Below are 21,068 nucleotides of genomic sequence, written 5' to 3'. Positions count from 1 at the left end.
CACAACAAAAACATCTTATATCCAAGGAAGTCCAAAAGTTAAGGTTTAGGTAGAGGCCCCCAAACATTCAGAAAGCACTATCTATGATGGATGCAATTACTTAAGACCGAAAACACATTTCTTTTTACAAAAGTACTGAATGTGGGACTCCATGTTTCCTTTACTATTTCAGCAGAAGAATCTACTAACTCAAGTGAATGTGGGGACTATAATATTTGTGAAAGTGCTCTATGATCTGCAAAAAAAAAAAAAAAAAACCCATATAGAGATTATTATTTCTATGCTGGCCTCAAGAATCTACCTTCTTGGTTTTTATTTCCCAAATGCTTGGATTATTGCTAGCCATATTGCAAAACTGTCAGAATCTTAGTGGTTCAAACAGGAAGTTAATGTTAATGAAAACAGGGCTTTCTACAAGTGTTTCTTGGCTGGGGGGGGGGGCGGTGGGCAGAGGGTAAGCCTGCCCCAGTGGGAGACTAGCTAGTGTCAAAGACATGTCTTTATTTATGTACTTACCCTGCCCCGGGAATCATTCTCTTCACCTTTCCTTATTTTTCCTTGGTTCCTTATGTGTTTGGGGTGAGGTGGGGAAGGAGGAGGGGACATAAGGGGGAAGAAAAGAGAAGGAACTATTACCCTTTTCCATTTCGCTCAACTGGAAAGCAAGGAACATGAAAGAATAGCTAATTTTAGCATGAGGATGTGGCTTTTAACCTTACCATCATGATAAATTTGTTAAATACTGTGTGATCAATTCTCCTGTTTAGGTGAAAATAGGTGACCCTGCTAAGGGGACATTCTGTCTGGGAGAGATTACTACATCAAGTCAAACAGGGAAAAATGTATCAAGGCAATCAGCATGTATGGGGTACAGTAAAATAAGGTACTTCTATCATTTTTATTCATAGTCAAAGAATTCTTACCTGTGTAACAATGGCCCTGGCCTTCAATACTGTCTCTCAAGCAGCCCCTACTCCAGCGCACAAGGCCTATTCAGTACCTGTCATTCTGGTAAGTAAGAATAAATAAAAGTATTTCCAAGTTTATTCAACATCTTTTTCAAGCTCCTACTAAGTGTGAAGCATCGAAGACATTAAGTTCTAAATGGCTACCTTTACAGAAAAATACTTTTTAACCAGTTATATGAAATGTATTCCATTCAACAAATATTAAAAATACCATTCATAAATTAAAATGGTTGAGCTATACATTCAAATTTCTGTTCTATATTCTACTCTATCTATTCTATTCTATCTCTTCTCAGAAATGAGAAACAACAGTAAGAATACAAGTTGGGTAAGGGCGGGGCAGGAGGGTGACAGGCAAAGGGCACAAGGTAAATGTTAACAAACTACAAATGATGAGAAACTAAAATGCCACCCAATCAAATACTGGTACTTTAGACTAAAAGCAGATTAACAAAGCAGAACATTCCACCCTTGGGTAGCAAACATTCCAATCCCTCCCCATGTATTTCTGGGATTGCGGAAGGACTATCAGTGCAGTAGCTTTTAGTCAGGGGTGGAATTCCTTTGGGATTCTGTGATCCAGGCCTTCAGACTCCTCTGGGCCTTGAGGATATCTAAGGGCAGAGGAGCCTGCTTTTCAGGCCAAAGTGAGAGATAAGGGACAAAATGACAATAGGAAGGAATATGTGGCCTCGGAATGGACAAATAACCAAGAAGTTCATCTGAACTTATTTTTGGGCACCTAAAACAAATCAGACGGGAGAAGAACCTCAATAATCCTCACAGTTGTGAAGGTCAGAGGGTCATTCTACCTTGCACCCAGCACCATCTCCTTCTGGCAACTGCTCCCCTCCCCCAAACATTAACAAAGCTACAGTGGGAGGTGCTACAGTCCTGTAAGAACCACACTCCTGTGGGCCCTAGCAAAGTAACCTAGAGGGGAAAGCAGACCTCTCCTTAAAGTCTCTAATTGCAGGGCTGACGCTCCATGAAAGCACATTTATGAAATGCAGATGGCCAGGCTTGCTATCAGGTGGGAATGACCTGTGTGCACAATGAGTCTGAGTAAGCAGCAAAACGCAGGAGCAAGTGCATGGTCATAATGGAGTTTGTGCTCCTGGTTCCAATCGCTGGTGAAGACCCTGGGGCACTGTCGCCTTTTCCCAAACTAGTAGCGTTTTGACTCTGCCTGAGATAAGCTTTCACTAAATCCCTACCTTGTTGGAAAAAACAAGAATTCCAAGCAACACAGGGGCTACCTGTAAGCTATCTCTGCTCTACTCTTGTGCCCCAGAAAGACAGCTCTAACAAAGGCAGGACTCAGACATTTCTCCTCTCAACCTCTGAGAGGGCCCAGACGGGCCTCGCGGCCACTAAGACTGGCACTGTCTTTATTCTTGATGTACTCCGCATACCTGCATTTGCAGCTGAAGATCTGAAATGTGTCATTAAATGACAGAGGAAGAAACAGGAAAATAGTAACAACGTGAAAACAGGTGTGTCTGTTTATTTTCACTAACTGAGAATAAAGTTTGAGATTATTCAATCAAATGCAAATTAAATGTACTTTTCCCCTAGCCATCCTAAACTGAGCTCTCAAGATGACCTTGTCAAATCCTGATTTTTCCTTTTGGATACCACTGCTCTAACACTTGGAATATGGAAAAGAAAGTATACAGGTTTAAAAAACTACATAAATATAAGGGTCTGAATAGTGGTGTTACCACCTCCCTGAAAAGTTTTACGGCACCCAAGAAGAACCACTTAACTAGAACGCCATACCTTCTCTTCTTCAGTCATTCTTGAGAAGTGGAGGAAGAGTGGAAGAGATGAAATCTGGGCGAAAACAAGGTGTTTACATTTAGAGAGTCTCAGTGTCTCTCAGTGTCTGACTTGAGGCAAAGCAGAACACTGTAGAGATAGAACATCATGGCTCTTATTCAGAGACCAACTCAAGGCAATGGAGTGAAAAGCCCTCTTGGTTCCTGAGGGAATGTAGCTGCTATGGCTCTGGAACTAGTGCTTCAAAACCAAGCAACTTGAGGATCTGACAGACAGCCTTGTACCCTGAGCACCAAAAACTGAGGACAGGAGGTCAAGAAACAGCTAGTTTTGCAACAGCCAATTTATCATCCTAACCAGGACAATTAGGCAAATGAAGGGGGATGCGATAAATAATTATGTAGGGACAAGAGGCATAAACCCGGACTTTCCCTGGCAAACAGGGCTTTTGGTCACCCATACCAAACTGTGGCTATCTTCCCTCCCCTATGGCCAGCCAACTTTTCTATTTCATTTACCCTGAGGGCAAAGCACCCTCCAACTTAAAGCAGAGCCATGCGGTCACCTGCACATAATTATTAGTGGTGATGAAAATCAGTCTCTCTTGGCAATATTTGGTTATTTAAAATCATTTAACATCTATAGTTCACTGCATTTATAGAGGAAAATGCCCATGTCACAGATCCCTCCCACCTTAGGTGTTTCATAATGAGATTTTTCTGCTAATATTTTTATAACTGAATATTGCTAGAAAGAAAAAATGCTACAAATTTTTCATATCTTTATGTGGTATATGGTTCTCTTACTGAACTCTTATTTCCAGTTTTCAGTTGATTCTGTTGGGTTTCCTAGGTTTTATTGTAACATCTGCACATATTGTTATTTTCCACCATTTTTCCCTAATAGTTACATGTTTTATTTGATGTTTTATTGTACTGGCCAGGGTGGTATAGAATATGAGAAGTGTTACCGGGCATGCCTATTTCACTTTCTTATTTCAAGGGGGAATTCTACTACAGCTTTCCCGTTGGTAGGCTGTTTGCTGTTGGTTTAAGGAAGATACTCTTTTATCTCCTACCAGCTTTTAAAGGGCTCATAATCAAGAACTGGTCAAACAGCATTGTTATGTTGGCACACAAGGGGGCAATATGTACTGCTGTGAGACCCCAAGGGTTTGAAAACCCAGGCTCTGTGACTTACCACCAATTCATCCTGGGGCAGATTATTTTACCTCTTGATCTAAACTCCTTCATCTGCAAAATGAAGGTAATAATAACACCAATAACAACCTCCTTGTTGGGGTTAGTGGGAAGATTAACTGAAATAATTAGAATGGCTGGCACACAGTAAATACCAGGTGTTAGGTGTTATTTGCCCTCTTTAATTAAGAGAATTTCCTATTTAATTAATTGCTGATGTTTTACTTAGGATTTTCATGACTACTTCCATAAATGAAACTGAAACATAGTATTCTTCCTTTGTAATGTCTTATCAGGTTGCTGTTCTTATATTCTATCAGGTTTCTAAGAGCTTTTGCTAGTTTTGAAACATAATTTTGTTATCTTTTGGTAGTCTAGGATCTAGAATAAATGAGTATTTATTGAAAAGTCTCTTTAAATTTTTAAAGAGAACTTACAATTTCTGTATCATCCAGATCCAGACCTCCACTCACTTTTTTGACTGGGAGGCCATGGCCTTTAAGCTGTATGTAATACATTCCATGATTAATAATCTTTTCAAGTGCCCCACTTCTTTTTTTTTTTTTTTTTAAATTATTTATTTGAGAGGATGAGAGAAAGAGAGAATGTACATGGGGCGAGGGGTGGCGGGGAGAACGAGGAAAGAGGAGGACAGAGAAAGAAGCAGACTCTACGCAGCACTTGGAGCCCCACATGGGGCTCGATCTCACGACCCTGAAATCACAACCTGAACTGAAACCAAGAGTCAGACACTTAATCAACTGAGCCACCCAGGCACCCCTTCAAATGCTCCACCTTTTTTTTTTTACACGTTGCATTTTTTTTTTAATTTTTAAAGATTTTATTTATTTATTTGATAGAGAAAGAGATCACAAGTAGGCAAAGAGGCAGGCAGAGAAAGAGAGAGAGAGAGGAGGAAGCAGGCTCCCTGCTGAGCAGAGAGCCTGATGCGGGGCTCGATTCCAGGACCCTGAGATCACAATCTGAGCCGAAGGCAGAGGCTTTAACCCACTGAGCCACCCAGGTGCCCCAAGTGCTCCACTTCTTAAGATAGTTCTGAAAAGCAACCAGTTCCACTTTTATCATTAGATCTTTCAAAATTGTATATAACACACTCATTTAGACTCAATTTTCTCTGTTCAATTCTTTCTGGATGTACTCCTCTGTCTTGCTCCTACTATTTCTTATTCCTTCCTCCTTTCAACAACAAAATCCTCTGTAAAAGATAGTTTTGCCCTTTCCACACACCTATGGGGTGTTTGCACACAGTGTACTATGCTAAGCAGACTCATCTCTGTCTTCCTTCACCATATGTAAGTTTAAAAGTGGGGCAGCCTTCCTAAGACAAACAAGAAAAAAATGAACATGCCTTACCCTCACTACCACCCCCATGAGGGTTTTACCTTGTGTGAAGAAGGAATGTACTCTACTGTTCAGCCCTCTTCGCATCAACACAGGTTCTAATCACATACTACATAGTGCTGAGGGATAAAAGCACGACTAGCTCTTGAGTAAACAAATGGGTATGACCAATTATAAAGAACAGAGATGAATAATTTTAACAATATAAAGCTAGAAAATATTTACCATGCTGTGTGCACAAACCAGGAAGAAATTAACAGTTCTAGTTCCTTTAAGTGCCTTGCCTTCTCAAGTACTTGAGAAGGCAAGGCACAGGGATGTGGGCCATTCAATCTATGACTAATTTGCTATATAGCACTTAGAAAAAGCACCTTATACAGCTTATATTCTAATGCAATGAACATAAGTAAAATACTCTTGTAAAAACATCAAAATAACTTCAAGTCCTAGCAAATATTCCAACTTACACACTTTAACATTTTTTACATAATCTCAAGTATGAATGAAACTATGAATCTTTACAGATACCTGTATCCTCCCTACATCCTTACCTAAGAAATGGAGAATTCTATTACGAAAGGAAATAGTTACTAAACTATATCTGGTAGCTTCTAGAAATCAACACTTTGCTAAGGACTCACTCCCTTCTAGAGTATGTCCCAGCAATCAACATCAATTTCAGTCTCTACGATTTGTGGATTCCATCTTTCCCTTCTTTGGACAAACAGTGCATCAGCATCTCTAATCTTCCTGCACAGCTCCCTCTCTTCACAGCTCCTCAAAGGTCCCTGAAAGCAAATCAGTAATGTGAACATTCTCTCAGTATCCTAGGACCTCACACATCCTGACCAGAAAACTGGACCTCATATTTCTGTAACAGAAATTCCCTGTGTTCCTGGATGATTCTATGTTCAGTACCTTGTGGTGGAAGCAAGAGTTTGGTGGGTTAAGACTGTACAATCTGGGACCAGGGTTTCAAATCTAGGTGTATGACTTCAGACCAATTATCTAGCTTCTTTTTTCTGCATCTACTCGCCCAAAAATATGGGAATGAAAATACGGTTATTAAAGGATTAAATGAGGTCAAGATAGAGAGGCTTTCAACTTTCTACCAGACACTAACATATATATGCTATGTTAGCAATTTTTAATTTTTACTTCATTTTTTTTGCTCATACACATAGAGAACCTTCTGGCTACCCCAAAGATGCCAAATGGAACCTCTCATTTCAGCAACCCCAGGCCCTACTGAGGACAAATGGGCAATAAAGAGACAAACAGTTGGGGTGCCTGGGGGCTCAGGTCATGATCCCAGGTCCTGGGATAGAGCCCCACAGTGGGCTCCCTGCTCAGGAGGAAGCCTGCTTCTCCCTTTCCCACTCTCCCTGCTTGTGTTCTGGCTTTCACTAGCTCTCTGTCAAATAAATAAATAAATAAAATGTTTTAAAAAGAGAGAGACAGACAAACAGAGAAACATTTAATCAGGGACCGACAACACCCAACACCTCAGTAGGTGAACATAAGTAAAATAATCTTGTAAAAACATCAAAATAACTTCAAGTCCTAGCAAATAGTCCAACATTATTGGTGAGGTAAATGAGGCCAAGCTATGCTCAGGACAACAGTGAACAGTCTACAAACTAGATTTGGCCCCCAACATTGCTAATCTCCTCTAAAGGTCCCTTTTCTTGGGTCAGGACACAAAATTAAACTCCCAATAGCAATATGAAATACTGAGGATGTGGGAATTTTAAAACCTGCAGAAATGAGCATAAAACAAGAAACAGCAACTTTTGCTTTGCCTTGTTCTTCTTTTAGTGAATTAAAACTATCAGAATGCCAAATCAATGATGTAGGTATGTACATATCTGTACTTGATGACATTATAAAAGCAAGATTATTCTAAATTTAAGAATACCGTTACAAGAGAATAGTTTAAAAATATACAATATGGCATACAGATCACCAATTGTGAGTCCATTTGCAACTATGAGGCAAAACAATTTTAAGTGGGTCCTTTTGACTATTTTAAAACTATCCCAGAAGGCTGATATCCCAATGAATGACACATCTAGCTACAGATCAAAAAGAGTCCAGGTTCACTGAAGGCCACTTTAACACTTACAAAGGCTTAAAGTATTTTTGAAAATGTGTATGGTAGAGCAGAGAGTCTTAGAGCCTCAGTTATCACAAAAGCTAAAATGGACTGGGCACTTAGAGCATATCAGGCATGTTATGTAAAGCATTTCTCACTGAATTCTCACAAGTACTTTATGTGCAGGTTCTATTCTTGTTATTTTACAGATGAGAAAGCTGAGGCAAAATGGCATTAAATACCCACCCAACAAAGCACCACCAGAATCTAAATGAAGGAATTCCAAGTCTAGAGCCCCTCTTCTTATCTCTATGCTGAGCTTTAGTTTTCTACCGGTCTCTCCAGGGCCTTCTCCCAATAGTACCTTAGGCATTTATAAACTCATGTAATCGCTCAGTATTTCTCAAATTACATGGTGCATTGTTTTAGTTGCTCATTACATTAAAAAATAAAGCAGGACTAAAACTATTTGGACACATCGTACACAGGAAGGCCCAAGTATTGTTTGGCGAAACTTCACAGTTTTGACAGTGTGTTTATGTATGGTGCTGGGTCACTAATCAAAAATGTAATTTCTCACCATAGGTTGAAGTTAAAAAAAGAAAAAAAAAAGGCTTAAAAAGGCCACTTATCTGAAGTGTCCATTCTTTTACTTAACAAAACTGAAAATGAATTATCCCAACCTTTGTTGGATTTCAAACCTGACATAAGTAATCATCCCAATCAAAAAGTAAATGCTCTCTGAATTCCACACTATGTATGGATATTAAAAAGTCTGTAAATAAGATTTCTCAAGGTGCCAGGATGGGTCAGTGGGTTAAGCCTCTGCCTTGGGCTCAGGTCATGATCTCAGGGTCCTGGGATAGAGCCCTGCATCTGGCTCTCTCTCTGCTCAGCGGGGAGCCTGCTTCCCCTCCCCTCCATCGCCCCTGCCTGCCTCTCTGCCTCCTTGTGATCTCTCACTGTCAAATAAATAAATAAATAAAATCTTTACCAAAAAAAAAAAAAGATTTCTCAAACTGTATTCCAGTAGAAACCCTTCAAGACTTTGCGGGGAGTGTTTCTTGAGTGGAGGGGGTGTTCTTGTGACCAAATAAACTTGGCGAATTGGGAAATACTGCACATTATATTTCCTTTCTGGACAGCCTCAATGTACATTACTAAAAACTCTGACCAACTCTGATGAAAAACAGTAACACAATCACTACCAAAAATTAAAATCTGATTAACAGTTTTTTTTTTAAAGATTTTTTATTTATTTATTTGACAGATCACAAGTAGGCAGAGAGGCAGGCAGAGAGAGGAGGAAGCAGGCTCCCTGCTGAGCAGAGAGCCCGATGTGGGGCTCGATCCCCTGGGACCATGACCTGAGCCAAAAGCAGAGGCTTTAACCCACTGAGCAACCCAGGTGCCCCGATTAACAGTTTTTAACCCAATATTTTCCCAAACTTAAATTTCATTCTGAAACTTCTCTCACCAACAGCCAATCTCTCATAAGACTAATGTTGAACAAAACAGAATTTGTGAAACACTGGTTTAAGTGAGCTTATCTGAAAAAGGGAAATCCTAATAAGCTTCAGCTATTATAGTTTGTAAACCTTGACATAAGCACAAATATAGCAGAGATAAATAAAATACACAGAAAACGGTATTTTGGTTACTATTCATCTCTGCTGAGCAGTTTTATCAAACTATTACACATCTCTATCATTTAATAAGCATTTACACAAACAAGTATTCTAATTAAAAACACAGGTGGGAGAAGAAGGAAGAGAAGATGATATGAAAAAAGATTTTAAATAAATTACTATCTATTTCAAAGATTTCAAATAAATTACTACCTACAGTACAAAACTTAGATACATAAGAAAAACTCAAACATGAACACAAGATGAACAGAGAATAAAACCATACTATACAGGGCCAAATGATCTGTAAAGGTCACATTCGTGACCTGAGTTCTGTCTCCCTGTCTGGAGAATTCAGAAGTAAATGAACTGGCTGATAACATGCCAGCAGAGAGAGAAAGAGTTGTTTACCTAGACTAGGAACTCTTTGCAACTGGCCTATAGAATAGGACTCAGCATAATGGGCTATAAAAACTGCTTGTGGAACAAATTAATTCATAATAGATGTTTAGGAGTTATGAACGCTCAGGGGTGGCAAACAGCTGCCATCTCTTATCAGTGAGAGAATCTCAGCTGAAAATGACCCTATGATCCAAGCTAGCATACCACCTTTATTAGCGGGTTAGAATCAATGACAGTCGATGAATACTTATCTTAAACATGTTCTTCACGTCTTCAAATGGGATTCTACATTTTGGTCCTTTCCACTTTTCCACTCTTATTGCCTTTGGTGATATTTTTCCTTTTCCCAAAACGAAGAGTTCTTAGAACTTCACAGCATATATACTTAAAAGCTGACAATGAATTTGATGTAAAGCTTGAGGATTTGCTAATCATTAACTTGACTTACTAAGCTTGTACTTTACAAGCAGATAACATTTCGTTCTTAACCATTTATTCCTAAGTACAAAAGCAGAAAATACATACTGTCATGTTACATTACCTGAAGCAGAGAGCTACCATATGGTGAACTAAGACTAGGCACCTGGCCAACCAGAAGAGAACAATGTTAAAGAATGGTTATATGCCATAAAGCCCTTGTAAAGAAACGGACTTAAAGACTACAAAAGAAGAGGTTCGTAGTACAAGGGGAAAAAAGACAAGTCAGAAAAGTTTACACACAGGATCACTGAAAATATGAGCAAAAAAAAAGGGACTTTCTGTCTGGTCCTATTCGCATAATAATGGCATGACTGAAGCCCAAAGAGGTGGAGTGACTTGCCTAGAGTGAAATGATTAGTCACTGAGTCAGGCAGGACCCAGCCCAGGCCTTCCAATCCCCAGGCTTCTGTGTTGCCCACTGTAACAAAGGCCTCCCATCTTCTGTACAAGACTAGTATGAAAAATAAACACTACCCACTGGCCTAACTAAAACTAGAAACCACTAATCAAATTACAGCTCTCAACAACCAGAGTATGTAGAACAAACCATCTCATTTTGTACTATAACATGGTTACTGTCTGGAAATCTACTAAAACCCTAATTAAGCTTTATTTACAAACCTCAATTCTGAAGTACTAAATCAAAAATGGTCAGGAAAAAACCAAGACCCTATTAAGGAAAATAAAACTTAATACCATATTCCAAGGAGCACACATTTTAAAATGAGGCAAATCTGGGTTCAAATCCCAGCTCAACTGTACAATGCCTGTGTGACCCTGGACAAGGCCCTCCACTTTCATTTTCTATCTGGAATGATGCTAGAGAACTACCTACCTTAGAGGTCTGTCCAACACTCCATAGTACTCAATGGTAATTTTCTCCCCCGATCTATTTTGGGTTTTTGTCTATCCCAACTTTTAACCTCAAACAACCACCCTTAAAAAACTTGTCAGCTACATCAAAATGATAAACACGAATAAACACCTTTTAAAAAGGATTATGCACCAAAGACCATTTAATATGTGAAAATAATCTTTGTAAATGTTAGTGTAAAGGTTCAAAAAGACATTACTGCATAAAGTATAAAACTTAATTTCTTTCAAGCAAACTAGATAAAGAATGAAGAGAAGCAGGCTCTGAGATCAGTCCCGTGGCTAATAAGTCACACGACCCTGACCAGGTTGACACCACTTTGTAGAAAGCCCCACCAGTTACAGCTCAAGGTTCATCACTTGCTCTAGTAACAGTGGACCTGTGCCCATCTGCAGAAATAGGGTCTCTAAAATTCTCACCTTTCTTCTCCCCTGAAATAGTCTGGCATCAGCAGCATCACAAAACTTACTAAGTCCAGTACTTCGTATGTGCCAGGCCCTGTTCTGAGCATGTTAGATGTAGTAACTACTTTAATTCTGCTACAGTTTTCTCAGATATGGTGTATATCACACCTGTCCAAGAAATCCAAGCTACAGTGAAGTGGAGGAACTTGCCTAACATCATAGAGGCCACAGGACAGTGAGGGTTCAATTATCCAGGGAGTCTGGTTGCAAGGAGTCTGCTAGTGCTTTGAAGCACTAGTAACAAAGCCACAGCCACTCAGAAGTCAATAAATCCCAGAGTGGGCTTTAACTACAGACATGTAGAAAGAAATGTACTTCTTCTTTGTGCCCAAATACAGCTCATAGATAATACACTGTGGAGGGAAAGAACCATGAGTGGCGTGTTCACAGTTCCTTGTAGGAGATCAAGCTACAGTTAGTTAGACAAAGTTATAAAATAGCAACTTAAGATCAAGCTACAAAAGGTATATTTTGTTTCTTGAACATTTTATTAAAATAATCCAAGTGTTGTGATGTTTTTATTATTATACCTCCTTAGTCCTCAAGGAGTGATCTGATGGATAATGTTCCCAAGGAATAATTATTATATAAAACCAGACTACTACTAAATACTGGTTAACTAGACTTTCTCCATCTTTGTAACCGTGCATATGAAAATCCGTATATACATATAAACAAGCAAACCCAAACCTACAACACTGTACTTTGAGTATCAAAATCTCAAGTTAGACACACTGTATCATGTGAACAGGTGTGTGCTGGACACTGCCTACATAAATGGCCAGGCGGTCTTTACTCCCTCCTTTGGGGCCCCTTCACACCTGACTGACCTCCTGCAATTCCCTGCATGCCAATCTTCCTTCCTCTGCCAGTTTACCATCACAGCTGCTAATAAAGCACAATTCTGCCATCCCTTCACCCCTTCTAAAAGCACAGTGGGGCCAGGAGGCTCAGTACAGTAGAGAATCATACCTACATATATGCACACACATAAATCCCAAAATAAAATGCTAATGGCAACAACCTGTTAACCTTCATTTCATCACTAGCAGTCCCGCATCTGTCACCCATCTTGCAGTAACTCTTCTCACCATCCTGGAAAGGCCCGAGAAGCAGATGTGGACTTGGAACAAACATTTAACATTTACCTGTCTACTTAGTAGTCTGGTCTACTCCCACAACTGCTGGTAGTAGAAATGTTTGCCTCACTTTGCTCTGCCATCATACTCTGGATTGATAAAGGCAGTGACTAGGGTCCAGTCGGATAGCATCAGAATGATGAGACAACAGAGGAAGAACTCCCATACAGCTCAGTTCCTTCTTTAATTAAGGGTGGCCCCAACACCAGTCTTCTTTCCAGTAAAAACCAAACTACAGACTGATGACTAAATTGTTATGCAATTTTTAGGCTACTTGACTTAATCTGCGCTCATACAAATACAAGATCTTTACATCTTTAGAAATAATAAAACAAATCCCAAGCAACCTAACCTGATAGAGGTGGAATGTGATTTTCTTTCCCACAATTTTATGACACAACAAAGTTTTACCAACACTTTTGCTGTTATCCATACTAATGCACCTAACACACTCCTAGTTCTGGAACACCAGACAACATCCATAAAATAAAATTCCTAGTTAAAAGGAGCAGTGGAAAAGGAGAAAGTGGATTTGTAAAACAGAAACACCACTAGGAAGGTAACCAGAAGATACTACCTGAAGTGAAATTCTACCCTATAGTGGATTTTATATTTTGTGTGCTCAAGGTGGATGTGGATTTATGTCTGTATTTTTATGGCAGATGGCAAAGCTGTAACTAATCAATAATCAATCTCTCCTGGAAAAAATACTCTAGGGAAAGCATGGTAGTAATTACAGAAATCTGTAAACTGCAAAAGATGGTCAAAGAAAAAACTTTAAATATTCAAAGATTATAAAGGATGCTTTGTGGTATATACATTTGCAATATAAAAATAAAGATTCAAATAAAACCAAATGATAAAGCCAAACCCCATATCTACGTTAGACTTTCCTAACTACTCTTTTACACCAACTTTATGAAAATTTATACAATCTAACTCAACATCTCACTTTATATCCCATTAGAAACAGAAACAGAGAATTAATATTTAGAATGTAAAGCAAAAGGAAAAAAAACCCAACTAGTTTAAGCAAGAACCTGCAGTCTAAAATGCTAATTAACTAAAGTGAACTGTCTTGAAATGGAAAAAAAAAGTCCCTTTTCTTATAGCAGCAAATTATTTCACCAGATTCTGTATTTTACTAACGAAACACCAACATAAAAACTACATGTAGCCTGCATCTTTGTGACGTCATGATCAAAAAGTATTAACCTATATAGATAGCCCGGGTCCTGGGATCAAGCCCCCACCCACCCCCCCAGCATCGCATACAGCTCCCTGGTCAGCAGGAAGCCTGCTTCTCCCCCTCTCTCACTCCCCCTGCTTGTGTTCCCCTCTCTCACCATGTCTTCCTCTGTCAAATAAATAAAATCTTTAAAAAACAATGTACATCTACTCATATAGCAGAGATGTGTGATCTCTTCCATATCTGATGACAATACACACCCTGAGTAATAAAGCCTCTCTTCAATCAGCAATAGGATCTAAATCCTACAAATAATAAATATACTTCAAACAAGGCACCTTTAAAAACAGTTTGGCCAAGGTGCCTGGGTGGCTCAGTGATTAAGCTGAGCCTTAGGCTCAGGTCGTGATCCTGGAACCCCTGGATCAAGTCCTGCATCAGCCTCCCAGCTCCCCGCGGGGAATCTGCTTCTCCCTTTGACCTTCTCCCCTCTCATGCTCTCTCTCACTCTCTCTCTCAAATAAAAAAACAAATAAATACACCTTTAAAAAAAAGTTCAGCCCACAGGAGCAGTTATTAAGCATGACTACTGCATGTTATCGGAGATAAATGCAACCTTGTCAGAAAAAAGGAATACACTTAAGGAATTCCCTTACTTGGGTAAAAATATTTTACGTAAAGATACTTAATGACAAAAAACTTGAATAAAATTTGTGTGTATATATATATATATATATATATATGCATATGCATGCAGTTTTTTTCATCACGCAAGGAAAAAATAAGCATAAGAAAACTGAAAAGGAAATATGCAAAACCAAATCTAAGTGTTAAGATTACAGAAGATAATTTTTAAAAATTTTCCAGTACCTCTTGCACTTTATAAGCTTTTTTAACTGAAAAAAGTTGACATTCACTCATCATATAAACAAACAACAAACAAGTGTTTATGAAACTAACATGGGTTCTGAGCTGCTTCCACAAATCATTAGTAAAGCTAATTATCTGCTAGTAACTGGGGAAAAATGTACAAAATCAAGCTAGATTTTCACTTCTCACTCTCCCATATTTATGTAACTGAATATAAAGAAACGTTTACCCTTCTTTAAAAAGTTTCTATGTCCAACTTGCCATTCCAGAATGCTAGTAACAATCTGATTTTAAAAATCATCAATTTAGACTGCTTTACAAAATGCCATTTCGAAGAAGTTATGATCAACTCAGTAATTCCAAAGTGCAGCCAGCTAATACACTGTGGGAGAAGTTTTGATGCATTTTAGTGAACCGCACCAAGAGAATTGCCTTATGTGCAAAGAGCTTATTTTACACGCATCTTTCCATTACCTCTTAAGAGCATGATACCTAAATGAAGCTTTTTGCAAAAGGTACTTTGCTTAGCCTGGACATGAATTTATTTGTAGCTGTCAAAATCGATCTCAAACTGCATTATATTCAAGGCACAGAACGTCAACCCTTCACTGGGCCTCCTTCTCTTTCTTTCACAGGACGGCCTTAATATCTCCTAGCTTACATTTCCGGGCTCATGAGTCACTGAGTAATGAGCTCTAAGTTTACCTTAGAATGCCACTCAAATAGCTCCTCTACAATATTCAAGGGTCTGGCCCCCAATACCTCTGTAGCCTACCCTTAACTCCCCAAACATGGCCAGAGACAACTGAATTATCCACTATTTCTAGACTATGCCTTTTTATCTTTTTCCTCTAGTTTGCTGTCTCTCCTCATACCGTCTCTTCCCCATCCGTCCTCTCCCAAACCCCACCGAGCCTTCAAGACCCAGCTTGGCACCGCCTCGCCCAGGAAGCCTTCCAGATCTCTGCTAGGCGGAAGTGATCGATCGGTACGGTCATCCCCGGGTGTCTTTCTAGCACTTTGTAGTTCTTTCACAGGACTTATCACCTCTTTCCTGGTATCGAGGTTATTTGCGTACTGGTCTTATCTCCCACACCAGAGCGTAAGCTCCTCGGGGGAGGGGACCTTGGGCCCCGGGTCCCCTTCGAATCCCTCTGGCGCGGACCGACCACAGTGCCCGCACGCAGTGCAGCGCTCGGCTTGGTTCAACCGAACTCCGGAACGCTCCGGCCGCACAATTCCTAACCAGAAGTCAGTTAGGCATTTTCCTCAAATGAAGATCACAAAAGATGCTGCCTGCCTCCCCACAGCAGGAAGTTTACCAGGAGCCAGGAGTGAGGCGGCCAGAGCCGTGTGCGATGGGAGTGACAGCTGGCCCGAACCGCACCTCCCTGCTCACCCGACTCCGGCCGCGGACGCCCCAAATCGCCAGCCCTGCCAGAGAACCGCGAGGGGTGGCAGGGGAGCACCGGGCGCCCAGAGCCCCGGCCACAGGCCGCTGGGCGCCGCGCCGGCGGGGACTAGGAGCGAAGGCTCCGCAAGGGGCCCGGCCCGGGCCGGGCCGAGCCGAGCCGAGCAGGGAGGGCGGGCCACACGGGCCCGCCGCCTCCGCCACCGGAGAAAATGGAGGCAGCCCGGGGGCCGGTGACGGGCCGGGGCAGGCGGAAGCCGGGCGGGCGTCTGCGCCGCGAGCAGGGCCGGGCTGGGGGTCACTCACCGGGCTGGGCCGGGCGGCTCCCTCTCCGCCTCCGCGTCGTCGCCGTCCCCGTCCTCGGCCGCCGCCGCCTCGGGCTGCTCACTGGGTCCCCGCGGCGCGGCTCGGGCGCTCGGCCCCTCCGTTGTCTTCCGCCTGTTCCTGCTCCCGGCTCCCGGCTCCCGCGGCGGCGGCGGTGGCTGCGCGGGCGGACGGTGGCCCAGGGGCTCCCGCGGTGGCCGCTGCACTGCTGCGCTCACTCGCTTGGGCTGCGGCTGCGGCTGCTGCTGCGGGACCAGGCGCCGCCTTCGCCTTCGCCGGCTGCTGGAGAATCAGTCTCTCCCAGGCCTCGCCGCTCCCCGCTCCCGGCCCGAGCCCGGCTTGGACGTACGCACTGCGCAGCCGCGGAGGGCGCGACGTCGGGCGGTGCCGCAACGCCCCCTGCGGCCTCGGGCGCGCCCCAGCGGCCGGGCGGACTCGCGACAGCGGAGTCCGCGCCTAGGCCGAAGTGGGAGGGGACGCGGAGAAAAAGCAGCAGCCAGAGCACTCGGGAAGGTATGGTGGGGGGAGAGTGTTCTTTCACCTGCCGCTTCAGTGTTGGTGCTCAGCCTTTCTCAGCACTCTTCCTGGAAGAATCCTATGTCCGCCTTCCACGACCACTTCCTCAACCGTTAACAAAGCTTTATTTTTTCTAAATGCCAGGGGCCCACTTTGTGGAGACAGAGTCTTTCATACTTGCGAGGGACAGATAACTCTCAGGTAGTATCCTCTGGACCAGAGTGCAGAAAGTGATGGAATGATCCAGATTAATAGGACTCAACAGTCTGGATTTAAACTCCAGCTCCACGATATGGTCTCCAATGGATTATTTCATGTCCTTGTGCCGGGGTTTCTTTACACACACACACACACACACACACACACACACACACCATATAGCAATACAGGACGGTAGGCTTATGAGGATGAACTAGATAATGCATCGCAAAGCTCTGGCAGCAGAGTCCGCTATGTAGAAATGCCATGCATACATATTTTTGTTTCCCTCTGTTGCTTTGGTTTAATTTGTGATTGAACCGGGTATTTTCGAGCATCTACTGTGTGCCACTATTCTAGGCGGCAGGACAGTGAACAAAGCAGTCCCCGCTCCTGAGACGTGCCAATAAATAAACCAACACATATAGGACATTGGGTGGTTTCTGGTGCTATGGAGACAAACAACACAGACTAAGGAGGGAAGAGAAGGGAAGCCACTGTTATTTACAGCGCTCCTCCAGGGAGCAGCTACGGGAAGAAAGCAGGTTGTGAGCTTCCTGTATGGAAAGGCAGAGGGAACAGCAAGGATGAAGGCCCTGAGATGGGACACCAGGAAGCCCAACGAGGCAAGCGCACTGAGGGAGGGGAGAGGGGAAAATAGGAGGAGAGAAGGGGGAACCAAACAGAACAAAGTGAGGAACTTTGGTTTTCACTCTGCATGAGATGGGAAGCTATTTGGACGGTTTCAAGCAGAGAAAGTCCCTGGCCTGAGCCTTCAAAAGGCTGTAAAGACCAGCCTGAAGGGCCGGTGGGTTTCAGCCAAGAGACTGGTTAGAAGGTCTTTGAAATAATCCCATCAAGAGAAGACAGGCTCAGCCCTGGGTGGTAACGGTGGAAGAAGAAAGAAGTGGTCAAGTTTTAGACACATTGAAAAGGTAGAGCTGGGGCACCTGGGTGGCTCAGTGGGTTAAAACCTCTGCCTTCGGCTCAGGTCATGATCTCAGGGTCCTGGGATCGAGCCCCGCGTCGGGCTCTCTGCTCAGCAGGGAGCCTGCCACTTGTGATCTGTCTGTCAAATAAATAAATAAAATATTTAAAAAAAAAAAAAAAAAAAGAAAAGGTAGAGCTTACAGATTCTTGCTGATTTCCAAACTGTTTTGGTTTTTGGCTTTTCAAGCAATTGGAAGATACAGTTGGTGAAATGAAGATTTAAACAAGCAGACAGGAAGGGAGGAACTCAATACATCTGGGGCCATATTAAGTTTGAGCTGCCTGTTAGACACCTAACTAGGAAACTGGATATAGAAATCTGGGGTGTGGAGGAGAGGTGCAGGCTGGAGATAGAACTTTGGGAGCCCACAGAACAGGTAAAATCTCAGGACTCAGTGAGGTCATTTAGGGAGTATTAGTGAAGTGCAGGGGCTGGGGATGAACCTGAGACCCTCCGATATTGAGAGGTCAGACAGGAAGATAACAAGGACGCAGCAAAACATTCTGAGAAAAGGAGCCAGGGTGGCAGTGAGAAGAAAACATCACATGCTGGAAGACCAGGGATGGAGGATGGATTTGTGCCACCAAATGCAGCCAGTAGTTCAAGTAAGGCTAGTGTTGGTAATTGGACATTGGTGTCGGTTACCACATAGGTAACTAGTGGCCTTAAGTGCCATTGAAATAGAGGAGGGTAGGAAAGCCTGCTTGGCATGGTCTCTAGAAAGAATGAGACCTAGAAAGAATGGGGCTCTAGAAAGAGACCATGACCACTTTTTCATGAAGTTTTGCTCTAAAGGGAAGCAGAATCAGGGTGACCGTTGGAGGGGAATGTAGGCTCAAAGCAGATTTTTGTTTTGTTTTGTTTCATTTTGTTTTGTTTTTAGAATGGAAGTGCCAATGGGAATGATTTAGTAGCGAGGAAAAATTCGATAATGAAGGTATGTGGGGCGGAGGGACATTTTCTGGAAAGCCATCCTTGAGTGAGCAAGAAGAGAGGGCAAGGGTACTAGGGTACCTCAGGTACCAGCAAGGCCGATGTTCACAGACAGTAACAGAGGGCAGGTGAGGTGTGGGCATAGAGACAGGGAGCTGGATGGATGAGGTACCAGAATGTGGGGACTTGTCCTTCTGAGAGCTTCTATTTTCTTACGGAAACAGGAAGCAAGGTCATCAGTTTGGAGTGTGGAGAGGGAAGAGGTGTCAGAAACTTGAGGGAAGAGGAGAAGGTGTAAAGAAGGATCAGTCAGCAGGGTGGTTCTGTGTTTTCACTGGCCACATTTGGCTGAGCAGGTGCAGGCAAAGGAAGGTGGGGAGTAGGATTCCACCGGGGTTATTTTTGTGGAGAGAGAAAGGGAAATGAAGGAGAGTTATGTATATGCAAGGAAGTACTATTGTACAATGACCAGCTGTTGAATCCAAGCCAGATGGGGGGGGGCTGGTGAGCCAATTGGGCTGACAGGAGGTGGGGGCAGTAATAGAGGAGAGTCCCTGTAAACCTGTTGGAATCCATGGAATGACGGGCAGAAATTGTTGGAATCAGCACAGGAAGGGGGGTGAGCTGGAAAGAAAGAGGTCCTGGTGGTGGGAGAGGCAAGGTTGCTTGCAGTGAGATTATGTGAGGCACAGTTCTCAGTAAATGCAAGGCCTGGGGCAGCTTCTCAGACCATGATGTCCACGGGCAAACTGGGAAGATCTTGTCGAAATGCGGTTACTGATGGCATTGGCCTGTGGGGGCGGGGGGGGGGGGGTGGTCCATTATCCCACATTTCCAACAAGTTAGGGTGGGATGGGGAGGATGCTGATTAGTCTTACTCTTATTAATAACCTTGATGCCAAACCTCTGTTAATCTAGTATACACACACAGAAAACTAGACTAACCTTGTTAGTGAACAGGTACAAGAAATGGCAGCACGTTAAAAGTAAAGTCCACCCTAACCAAGGACAGTTTATGCCAAGCATATTAGAAGCTCATTAGAAGAACTATAGCTGTTGAGGGGCTGTCTCTGCTCAGAGAGACATAAGCTGACAAGAAATCCAGAGCAAGCCCTGGGCTTGGGGAGTGGCTGATTCCTGGAGCTGTCTCTTTGCTTTTCTCTGGTAATGGTGAAAGGGAGGTGCCCGGCAGTCTCAAGTGTGAGGACTACCAAGTTTTATCTAAGTTTGAAACTTTGTTTAATAAGGACTTTACCACACAGCGATGTGTGTGTGTGTGTGTGTGTGTGTGTGTGTGTTTAAAGCCAAGAGTTCGGGACACCTGGGTGGCTCAGTTGGTTAAGCAGCTGCCTTCAGCTCAGGTCATGATCCCAACGTGTGGGCTCCTTGCTCAGCAGGGAGCCTGCCTCTGCCTGTGCCATTCTGTCTGCCTGTGTGTTCTAAAATAAATAAAATCTTTAAAAAAAAAAATAATAAAGCCAAGAGTTCCTTTTAATTGTAGGCCCAAAGGGAAAAGGAAACCTTTAGTGTGCTCACATTCCACAAAAACAACTGAGGAATCAATTTCCCCCAAAAATAAAAGAATGCATGGGGTTGATAATCCCCTATGCAGGGGTTTGATTCCTTTGTTTTAAGGGTCAGATCAGGATTCCAGATTAATCTCTTAACTGGGATAAAGCCACTGCAACAGCAAGATAGCAGAAATTTCTGGAGCCAGGGTTTGTAACAAATTCTGAAGCCCAGTGGAAGGCGTCATAACATTTGACTGCTTGAATTTATGCTGGGAGACACCCTCTGCGTCCTTCTATGGAGGCTTCTGGAAAGCCCTTTCTACTAATGTATTTATTTGTAGGCATAACGTCTTTCTGAGAAATTCCTCTACCCCTTCATCTTGAAACCCCCTTCACAGAGGGCCTCCCCCACCCCCACCTTCTAGTGCAGCTAGATCTGCAGATCTCAGGGTCCTAAGGCCGGGTCCTCATGTTCAAGGAAAACCAATCAGTGATGGTCCTGTGTAAATGTCTTGTCACTTTCATTTCCTTTCCTCTCCTCCACTGAAGTTGGATCATCAGAGGAAGGCACCTCCCTCCCTTCATCACACCATCTGTGAAAGGACTTTGAAGCCTGACTCACAGCTTCCTCCCCACCCCACCCAGTGCCTGACTTCTCCCGGGCAACATTAGTGCCACTCATCTAATATGTTGGACCATAGTTCCCTCATATCATCCTCCCTGGTGACCTTC

General features: G+C 42.8%; 1 protein-coding gene across 1 annotated transcript in view; it reads right to left on the bottom strand.

The window, feature by feature from the left end:
* The window catches only part of CAB39 (calcium binding protein 39), an 86,417-nt gene extending 70,115 nt beyond the window's left edge, over positions 1 to 16,302 (bottom strand). Inside the window, exon 1 of the mRNA XM_045078881.1 lies at positions 16,170 to 16,302. The gene's annotated coding sequence lies outside the window, so the exon portion shown is untranslated. The remainder of the gene's footprint in view (positions 1 to 16,169) is intronic.
* Positions 16,303 to 21,068: the final 4,766 nt, after the last annotated feature.

This window comes from Mustela putorius, unplaced genomic scaffold (genome assembly GCF_011764305.1).
Source record: "Mustela putorius furo isolate JIRA1106 unplaced genomic scaffold, ASM1176430v1.1 tig00000275_pilon_pilon_pilon, whole genome shotgun sequence".
Taxonomy (NCBI): Eukaryota; Metazoa; Chordata; class Mammalia; order Carnivora; family Mustelidae; genus Mustela; species Mustela putorius.
Note: the sequence above shows the minus strand (reverse complement) of the source record. Positions and strands in the feature narration are given on the sequence as shown.